The sequence below is a fragment of the Topomyia yanbarensis genome, chromosome 2, assembly GCF_030247195.1.
Source record: "Topomyia yanbarensis strain Yona2022 chromosome 2, ASM3024719v1, whole genome shotgun sequence".
Taxonomy (NCBI): Eukaryota; Metazoa; Arthropoda; class Insecta; order Diptera; family Culicidae; genus Topomyia; species Topomyia yanbarensis.
The window spans coordinates 411,236,463-411,246,592 of NC_080671.1; positions in this window are offsets into that span (position 1 = coordinate 411,236,463).

The window sequence follows — 10,130 nt, forward strand, 5'->3', positions numbered from 1 at the left end:
GTACTTGTACCAAATTTGAAGCAAATCGGACAAGTCTAACTACCGGACCAACATGCCTGAAGTTTATATGGGATTTTTCAACAATTTACATGGAGAAAACTCACTAGCTCGTATTTTCGCCGCTAGGTGGCACTGTATACATCGTATTATCACTGTAAGTGAAAATAAGAAAGATATTTTGTCTACAACTTTTTCGAAGACTGCTAATAAATCCGGCTATGTTAAACGAAGTTATTAAACTTTTAATGAAGTGATGTCTGAGTCAGTTTTGCATGGGGCATAGCAGTGCATGGTTGTGTATCAGTACTCGAGTCCCGCGAACTATATATTTTTGTGAAATAATGGATTGATTTAGCTGAATAGTATGTTTACAAGAATTATAGTAAATAATACGAGTTATGTTTTGGTTAGAAAATTTTAGTTCCACCTGTGACCGCATAGAAGGCGCCACTACTAACTTTTCATAGAAGAGAGATAGAGTATCAAGATGTTCAGAAGAAATACTGAAAAATGCCTGTTCTATAACTTTGTAGAATACACCAAATTTCTATCTCTCTCCGTTGAAAAGTTAGTGTTGGCGCCCTCTATGCGGTAACAGGTGGAACTAAAATTTTCTAATCAAAGCATGACTCGTATTATTTACTATGATTCTTCTGACCATACCATTGAGCTAAACCTAACGATTATTTCACAAAAATGTTTAGTTCGTGTGAATCGAGCACTGATACACAACCATGCACTATTAGGCCCCATGCAAAACTGACTCAGACATCACTTCGTTAAAAGTTTAATAACTTCTTTTAACAAAGTCGGATTTACTTGCAGTCTTCGACTGAGTTGTAGACAATTCAATTATCCTTCTTATTTTCACTTACAGTGATAATACGATGCATACAGTGCCACCTAGCGGCGAAAATGCGTGCTGGTGGGTTTTCTCCATGTAAATTGTTGAAAATTCCCATACAAACTTCAGGCCCGTTGGTCCGGTAGTTAGACTTGTCCGATTTGCTTCAAATTTGGTGCAAGTACTCCTGGTGGGACTAGGAATCGACGCAGAGGTGGGCCGATAGGGGTCATTTTTTTCCTGTCACCCTATTGGTCATACATCAAAAATCAAATCTCCGGGATGTTATCATATTTACGAGATCGCGAGTGTAGGTGCCGTGGATGGTCGCGAAAGGCTCAAGCATTTGTATATTAACGTGTTTGTCACGTGTATGTGACTTCGCGTGTATAATTTTGATTTTATAATGATGTAGTGTGTATTCTTGTTAGATAGCGCGCGAACCGTGAGTCTGATGCTTAATTTTTAGTGCATGGTGCAGATGGTAGAAGAGAGTTCGTTTCCCCATATCACTAGAGTTCCAGGTCATGTCACCATGGAACGTGTTGTTTAGTGAATATGAGCGTCACTTTTTTGATTGGTTCAACTGAAGATAGACTGCTAGGACCGAGGTAAGACTTCCGGACGTGTCCGTTTCATGATCACGCGAGTGGTGGGTTAATGTTTGAGACCGGGTTTGGAAGTTTAAAGATGCTACGTTTACTTTACTATCGGGGTTTTTTTCGTGTAGGGGAAATCGCGGGCGTAAGCATGTGTGGATTATTGCAATTGCATGGTCGCGTTTGTTACCAGGTTTGTGTTATCGCGAAGGCCCCGAGCGTTTGTACCTATATGAGTATTGATAGTGTATAGTAGAGATATACTAATAAAAGGAATCATAACATGCCGAATAAAGGAAAAAAAAGATGCAAATAGCTTGATTAGAAGTGTATAAATTTACCGATACTATTTTGGTATACATCAATAATATGAAACATTCTCGGAAAACGTATAAACTAAGGCCAGATAAAATCTATCTCAATATGTACGTTGCTTCCCAAAAGCTAGTTAATCCATTTTCCTGGAAGGAGATCGCATAAATCTACTAAACTGTTCCTGTTGCTATCCTCACTCGCAAATGCAAATCAATTTAAATTCACTCCCAACGCGGCAAAGCAGATTGTGTTCCGAAAATATAGTGCATCGTTTATTTCAGCTGGTGGTTGAAAATCAACAGTAGATTGTTTGCCTAACCGCCGCCCTATCCTGCGCCGCTTCATCGAAACCGCATTTCCTCGAACCCGCCCAAACAATCAAATACAAAGCGGTAAAATGTGGTTAACATGTTTGAAAGTTTGTTTTAAAGCATGAGCGATACAAAATAGAGCGAAACACTGTTTTGCTCGGTAAAGGATGCGATTTAGCGAAAAATTTAATTCGAATTTGAATAATGGAGTAGAATAATAAGAGGTGTTATTGCTATGATGGAACATTCTGTGTTTTATAGTTACTATGAACTTATACATTCCAAACTAGTCGAAATGCTGAAAATATACAAAAAGTTAAGCAAAACCAAACTACAAAAGGCGGAAACGGACTGAAACGAATCGTTTGTCAACTAATGAAACACCTTTTACTGTCTCTCACCCCGGATCCCCTTCCTTTGATCAGTGGTACATAGCCTAAGCCAAACAGATCGTGACTAACTCGATTACGCCGATTAAATTACGCTGTCAAATTTTAGGAGCAAAAAATTGCGGGGGTTAAAGAAAGTAATTCCAGGTTTATTGTCAGTTGTACCGATCTCCATCGAGAAAAAAATAAAAACACTTTCATTTATCTACATAATCTGATTCGCCAAAAGCTGGTTACAGTGAACAACTGTTTTTTTCTCCATTATCGTAGATCGTTGTCCGATGAAAGAGAAATATCGGTTTAAATTACAGGTTGACAGACCCAGCCGCCCGGTTAATTTTTTTTTTGTTCCCAGCTCAACGGCGTTAGATTTAGATGCTTTGATGAATGTTTTCAGTTTGATTGCCTCTTGTTGAAACATTGTGGCATTCGTTGGGTAACCGTATTCAAACAATCGAGTGCTACATAAAAGGAAGCTTGCTTTTGCTTGCGAAAAAGTGGTCAACAAACGATGGCCTAACATCCATTAATCTAGTACAAACCGCATTGAACATAAATATTGCTCGGAAGCTGAGCGATCCTTAACGTTGTCAAACACTCCCAGCGAATAATTTTATTATTCTACCAAGAAACTGTTCCTCTTCTCAAAACACACTGATGTTGCGATAATTGCAAGACCATCTTTCAATCCTGCCATTAAATGCAAAATTCCTGTAATACAAACAGCGTGCCTTAAATGCAAATTCGACTTTCGTTGGCCGAAGAAAGCACGACCATCGTTCTAACGTGGGAAAATCCATTGAAAATAGGGAGAAATTGCGGAGGAAGAAATTTCAGGCCTATGATTTTATTATGTTGTCCAATCGTTTTGTACAGTGAACCACCAGAAAAGGACGCAGCAAAATACTGCACAGTTGAAAGAAAAGTCGGCAATTTTCCGAATATTTGAACGAATCTGACAGCGTACTCCAACAACAACCACCCTTAGTTCTCTCCCTCACCACGTTTTACTGTCTGCTGTGTGGTGGGGATAGCTTTATATTCAGCGAATCCGGCCGAAATTCTAAATTCTTGAACGTGTTAAAAGGCTAAATCTATACAACTCAATGAAACGGTCCCGGTCAGCCGGACCGACCGAATACCCTCACCATCGCACCCATCACAGACAGCTCCGGCAATCGGAACCGATGCTGGCGAAATTTGCATACTGAAAGAAAATAATGTTTTGTGAAATCTTGTGGTTTTATTTTTGGGGGCTGCAGCCAAAGCGAGCTGCCGTTGTTGGATTCCGGATGGGGGTGCGAGTTTCGGAAACAGCAGTCACGATTTATTTCTCCTGTGCGCACTGGTTCAAGGATGACCGGGTGACTGTCGGGATGAGGGTTCGGTCAAGAAATGAAACGTGGGAACACGCAATGAATAATTTTTTGGGCCAACGGCTTTGGTATGCTGGATAGAATTTTGGGGATTTTAAATCAGATATTGGCATTCATTGCATTTGGTTTATTTAGGTTGGTGTAAGATGCGAATTGTACTTGACAGTCCACAGTGGCGAGGTTTTCATTGACAGTCTGGTAAAACCAAAGATATTGCTTGAATTTGTTGGAAACTTCGCATTTGCGTATTTTTGGGGGAATTGAATCTGGTACTACTAGTACTGGACGTACTTTTCAATATTCGGCTCCTTTTCAAAATTGGAAAGAAATATCAGGCAGTTGTTGAATGCTAGAAACTTCCATTGTACTGAACGGAATTACACCATGTTTGTGCTAAACAGTTAGATAAATGAGCATTAATTTTGCATCAAAGCTTGATGCATGATTTCTATAAATGAAGTACAAACTGATTTTCAGAAAATATTTCCAAAGCGACGTGGAAAAAGCGAAAATTCCCTGCCTATTTCAGGCAGAGCCGTCAATATAGGGCGCCTACGCGATCGTTATAAATATAGGTCCCGCGGGTCCGTTTTCCACAATTCGTTGCTTTGGTATTGAACGAGCAACATATAGACTGAAACGGACACTCTTAACTCTACTGCGAGAAGTTAAACTTTGCACACACGAACGGCATTTTGTTTAGCTCAGAAATTCTGCTGAAAAGTGAGTGCTAAATGGTTTGATATTGTTGCAGTTAGGTGTGATATTACTAGTGCAGTAAGTGAGCTGTCCGGAAAAATAAAAGCGCCGTTGATGCGCGAGAAGTAGCTGCATTATTTTACAAAGTTAATAGAACGATTTCTCCACAACTTTGATGAAAAGCATGATTCCAGGCAACTTAGTATTCATCTTCAGCAGCAGGATGAGTTTGTAAAGGAATTCTATGACGTGCTTGGCAAAATTAAGCTACTACAAGAAAATGAAGTACTGTAGGAAGTCGCTGGAAAAGATCCTACGGTGGAAGAAAAAACAGTGCAGGTTGTCGAGGACGGCAAATTACAGGTGATGTATCTGTTTTATGATAGGTTTTGCAATCTCAAGGCGGAATTGCTAGAGCTTCAAGTGGGGACAGCTGATAGCCAACCAGCAGCAGAACCGCCCTAGTAATAATTGAGGTTTTATGATAGTTTTAGAGCCACCCATAAAACTTAAATTGCACTTGTAGCGTGCTATAAATCTTCAATAGTTACTTGGGCGCTTCACGAGTAAAGCTACCTGAGATTCGGCTCGTTTAGTGGGAAAATTCGCGTGTGGGTGACGTTTAGAAACATTTTCCGCTGTCTTATCAACAACAACAACCAATCAAGATGAAGAATAAGAAAGGTCATTTGACAGTTTTGAGTGTGTTAATTTTATACTTGTAAAATTGAACATGGCTTCCGGGCCCCTGCAAGTAAACATAAACATCCGGACGAGCATCCTGTTTCTTTGGCACACGATGATAAGAGAGAAAAGGCCGAGCTTCACCTCGGATCTCCCGATTAGAACACTTTCTACCTCGAAACTACCGCTTGAAAATAATGACCGAACCGAAACAAAACTTCTGGCAACCAGAGATGCCAGGTACTTTTTTCAAATGTCTGCAATAATAATTTTAAGTCTGGGAAGAACAAAAAATGTCAGGGAAGCTAGTGTAACCAAAAGCCCTTATATTCAAAAATCTGAAAATATCTGTAACCAAACTAAAAAATCTGCAAATATCTGCGTCATCGAAAAAATCTGCAGCTTAAATTAAAAGTTTGCGAATTTGCAGACTTGTCTGCAAATCTGGCATCTCTGCTGGCAACCGAAAAGCCCACTACGTCCAGCGATGCCAGATTTACAGACATGTCTGTCTTTTACAGACTTTTGATGTCTTCTACAGACGTAGCCAGAGATCTACAGACTTTTAAAAGGGTTATAATGTTTAGTAAAATTGCACTAGAATAACTGTTTTCGAATACGAGTGATTCATTCACAATAGAATTCTACTTTCAATCTATGTTTAAGGTTCAAGTTACCGTTTTTAAGCATGTGTTAGAATTGAACGCTTGGTAGTGTGTGTAGGAAAATTTGTGTTCAGCTTTACCACCGGATTATCCATATAAACCTTTTTAAAACTCTAAAAGAAGAATATCAGTCGATTTATTAGATCATCACGATTCAATTCATGCAAAATACCTGTTGGAAAAACCATCGGCTTAGCTGGATGGTGCTTTTGAAAAAGTGGCTGTGATTTTTTTTCACACTACCACACCGAGCGGGGGTACAATTTGTTCCGAAGCGCCATCTGGCTGGCAGATAATGTCCACTTTTTCAAAAGCACCATCCAGCTAAGCCAATGGTTTTTCCAGCAGGTATTTTGCATGAATTGAATCCTGATGATCTAATAAATCGACTGATATTCTTCTTTTAGAGTTTTAAAAAGGTTTATATGGATAATCCGGTGGTAAAGCTGAACACAATTTTTCTTGCGCATACTACCAAGCCTTGAGGTAACTTGAGCCTTAAAGAAAAATTTTTAGTGTAACTAGGATTTACACAACCATCTACAGACTTTTACAGACATTTTAGTTATTCTTCTACAGACATTTCAAAAAAACATGTGGCATCGCTGACTACGTCATTTGTTTATGCTTTTCTTCTTTATATCTTCTTGTTTCATCGCAGAAAAATTACAACTGCACTTACACATATAAAAAAATGTGGCCACTTGTACCCGTTTTGCATTTAGTCGTACTATTATCGAAGAAGACTCTAAAAAGGGTAAGCTTTGACAGACTCAAACAGCTGATCAGAGAATTTTACAAAAAATATGCAGATGTAGGAGACGGTGGGGAGTTATGAACATAGTTTTGTCTTCGGAGTATAACTACCATAAACATCGGTCGATTGTCAATAATTCAACTGGTATTTGGTCAGGAACCACAAGCCAAACAGCTTCATAGCACGAATACATATGAGTAAAAACACTTTTTGTGTGGTATTTTTAGTCGCTAATTACACGAGCGTGAAGAACATAAGTTTTTGCTTGAACCTGTAACTGAGTCAGGTTCTAATCCGAACCGCTGCCAGCTCATACATTTTGACAACAGTTGGGGTTAAAAACTGACTCAGTTTCGCCTCAAACAAAAACCACATAAACCACCAGTTCTGCCATCACATCGTAGTGTAGTTACTATATTCATAGTTAGGCGGAGACACTGAGCGGAGCCAATTGAACATGTCAAATGCCAGAACCAATCGAGCATGACGTCACATAACATGTTCTCTTTGGATGGATATGAAAAAGGTATTGCGATTATGGTCATAATTATTTTACTCTTTTCTTGTCTAGAGAAAGAACAAGATTTTTTTTCTGTAACACCAAGAGATATTAGCACAAGTCTAGACCTTTTATTCAAAACGACATATCTACAATGAGAGACTCTCTTTGTTTACTTTCACTTCTGTTAATAATTCGGTCGCTTTAACATTTATCTCTCCACTCTTTGCATAATATGCTAGTCAAATCCACCGTCTTTCGATCTCTACTGCAAAATAAGTGAAAAGTGCTATAGTGACGCTGTAAAAATCGAAAGAGAAAGTAAACAAAGAGAATCACTCATTGTAGATGTCTTTTTTGAAAAATCGCTCAAGAAATCATATCATCATATCTTCGAATTGGATTTTCTATTCGTACATGTAAAGTTCTTACTCATGACGACAATATAATTATTAAGCTAGAGCTTGAACATTTGCATAGGATGGCAGTGTTTTCATCCTGAAATAAGAGCTGCCAGTTTTCCCGCCTTTGTGTCCACCTAACTCTGAAGCAGGGTTGTTAACGTTAAATTCAACTTTACCGCCGATAACGATGAATTCAGCACCATTATCGGCGTTGAATTTGGCGTTGATTTCATTGTCATCGTCAACGCACTGCGTTGAATTCAACTTTAACGTTATCGTAAATTTTCGCGTTGATTTCTGTTTTCGTCCCTTTTTCGTCAGATATATTATATAGTGTATTTATAAGAAATTTAATTTTATATTCAGTAGTGCTTATAGAAAAAGGTATAATTTAATTATATTTGAAATATAAATTTTGATGTTAGTTTCAGAAGCATTTGACGAATTTCGCGCTATGTCGTATTCAGAGTTGGCAGCACCCTCTCAGATTTTAATGAAACCTCTGTACATCATGACTTTATCACGAAAAGGCACTTTGCATATTTAGTTTTCCAAAGATGATCTAAAAATATTGAAAAAAATACTTCATCGACTCCCACACTGAAAAAAATCGATTTGAAAATTTAAAATTGATTTAAAGAAAACCTATATTTGATTTGGATGAAACTTTATTCCAAGATAGGTAATTATGTTCCCTACCCTCCGTCAAAAATTCAAGTTGGTGACAAAGTGGCTTTTTGTGACAAAGTTCTTATGTACAGAAAGTTTCATTCAAACCTGAGGGGCGAGTTGGCGCGAAATTCGTCGTTAAATTTTTAAATTTCTTTAACTCTTGTTTTACTTGACTATACTATGAGCTTGTAGTAACAACTTTTTGGAGTGTATGTATTGCATGTTTTATAGAATACTAGCTAATACCCATCGCACGTTGCTGCGACTTGCACCGAAATAGGAGAAAAACAATTTGTTCCGAAGCGCCATCTGGCTGGCAGATAATGTCCGACCAAGAGCACACAAACACGCTCCATAACAAATGCCTACTATGCATAAATTTTTACGGCAATCGATTAAGCCGTTTGGGAGTTCATAAATCAAATAACACAAACTTTTATATAGATACACTCAGGTTTTTTTACGCGGGGGATACAGGCCGCGTAAATGAAAACCGCGTAAATAAAAACCGCTTAAATTTCAAAATCCGCGTAAATGAAAACCGCGTAAATTTCAAAATCCGCGTAAATGAAGACCACTTAAATTTAAGAATCCGCGTTAAAGGGAACCTCGTTGATGGATACCGCGTAAATTACAAAATCCGCGTAAATGAAAACCGCGTAAATTTCAAAATCCGCGTAAATTTCAAAATCCGCGAAAAAAAAAACCACGTAAAAAATACCGCGCAAAAAAACCGCGTAAAAAAACCGCGTGAAAAAAACTTGAGTGTATAGATATAGATATAGATAGATAGATATTGACTTTTATATAGATATAGATAGATAGATAGTTTATGTCCTAGAAAAAGTACTATTTTTAATCGTCCGTTACTCGCGCAAGTGCACTGAGTGCACAACGTTCTGAAATTTGTTAGCGTTAGCGAAATCCTCTTAGAGCAACAGCGCCTGCCCGTTCAGCGAGCCTTTTTCGCGACTTCCGGAGGATTAAAAGAAAAATCAAAATTTCCGATAACGTTAACGTTACATTCATCGATGTGCGTTGACGATAAACGATGAAATCAACGTAAAAATCAACGCCATTGAATTTAACGGGAAAAATATCAATTCAACGATTTCGCTTTAAAACGATAACGTTGAATCCATCGGGTTAACAACCCTGCTCTGAAGTATATCTACTTCGTAGCACTTGCCAACACACCAACACCATCAACTACTCTTGTCAAATTGTCGAATCAACACGGAAACGAAGCTCTGTGCTGGCGCGAGCATTCCTCTCAGCTCATGACGAAAACGAGTTTTTAACATTTCTAATGCACGGCGCCGATGGTTGGGTGGTAAGCGTGACCGCCACCCACTCCAGTTGGTCTGGGTTCAATCCCAGTCGAGGTCGTTGAGATTTTTCAGAGGTGAGAAAAATTTGAGGTCACGCCTTCCTTCGGAAGGGAAGTAAAGCCAAGCCGTTGGTCCCCGGTCCATGAGTTTTGATGGGTCGATATCCAATCCAGATAGTGGGAGTGTGTCACCTCTCTGGCGTCGGTGTTTGGCCTCGTAGCGAAAATAGGCCGACGGAAAATAAACAGAATTGGAAGAAGAAGAACATTTCTAACGGGCCAAAGAAATGGTTCAGCTCGTTCTTTGTACAGCGAATTCAGGGTGATTATAAGACATCTCACAATTTACTGAATAGTTGCAGTTTCATGGCGGATCTGCCAGTGCATGAAACTGATCCAGTTGATGCCATTATTGAAGCAAAATACCATAGGGAGGAAGGTCAATATAAAGGCGACGAGTGAAGAGGGCCTGAGCAGGCCCGATGAGAGGGGGGGGGGGGTCAGCCAGGGCAATTGCCCTGGGGCCCGCATTTCTACCTGAAAGCAAAATTGGATGCACAGACGATGGGCGAAAAATTCTGGTATT